The following is a 1,361-nucleotide window of genomic DNA, read 5'->3' on the forward strand; positions in this document are numbered from 1 at the left end:
CTTAACCTAACCCTTTTTTTTTTTTTTTTAAGGAAAAGATCTATTGAAACTCACGAAAGGTCTTTACATGCCTTAACCAACCACGGAGTGAATGACAACCATAGTTTTGTATTAGTAATAGACATGACCTTCCACTACAGAGTTTCCTAAGGCATTGGACTTCCTAGAAAAAAAAATGGAAACGTCACAATTGAGAAAATAAATATATGATGGATATGCCTAAATCCCTTCTTTGCTGATCTAAAGATCATGGATGATGGTGGGATGGGTATAAAATGAGTGAAAATATTTCAAATATTTCTCTTATAATAAAAGAAGAATAATAATGACAATAAATTCGTGAGTGCTTCCTCTTACCTTGAAGAAAGAAAACTTTCTATAAATTAGTTTGGTATGCATTCACTTGGCCGACAAAAGGGTTAAAAAATATAAGAGATAGGGCAGGATGAAGGTGGACTTGATCCAAGGCCAATGTCCTAGCTACCAGAGATCTGAGCTGGTACATTCAAAATAACTAACTAATTAGCTGGCACCCCATTAGTCATTAGAAGCTCAGTTCCTTATTTATCTATCGAAATTTTCTGTTTAAGTAAATTTAGAAAAATAAAAAATAAAAAAATGGAGTGCAGCCTTACGTAAGCAGCAGTAGGCTATCTTTATACTCCAGCCTACATCAGCACATCCTATGTCTATTTTTCTTTTCTCCTAAACAAAAGGCAGATATCTTTTTAGGAAGAAATGAGAGAGATAGGCTCATGAGAATGTTAGCATAGACTCATGGTTTAAAGTATCTCTGATATCAATACGATACTTTTTGATACATATCTTAAATTTAGCCGATCGATATGATACACACTGATATGATACGTGAAATTTTAAAATCCTTTCGTATCTATATATATGTTACGATATAAACCAATATGCATCAATACACCATCGATATGTACTGATACTCTATAGAAAATATAAAGTCGAGGTGAAATATATGTTTTGGTATCTATCGGTACGTATCGGTGAATATTGGTATGTATTGATCGGTACGTATCGGTGAGTATCGATAAGTATCGATCGGTACGTATCGTTGAGTATCGGTGTGTACCGATACAGTGCATAATACAAGTTATCAATAGCTTTTTTTAACAAATTTTTTTATGCAAAAGTGTTTAAAAATGTGTTTCATATCCATTTATATGCGTATCTTAGTGTATCTCTGATACAATACGATACCCTCTGATATGTATCTTAATTTTGATTGATCGATATGGTGACCGATACCGATACTTTAATCCTTGCTTAGACTATATTCTTTAGCAGTGTTATTCTCTCTCTTTTTTTTTTTTTTTTTTTTTTTTTTTTTTTTT

Source organism: Macadamia integrifolia, unplaced genomic scaffold, assembly GCF_013358625.1.
Source record: "Macadamia integrifolia cultivar HAES 741 unplaced genomic scaffold, SCU_Mint_v3 scaffold2615, whole genome shotgun sequence".
Lineage (NCBI taxonomy): Eukaryota > Viridiplantae > Streptophyta > Magnoliopsida > Proteales > Proteaceae > Macadamia > Macadamia integrifolia.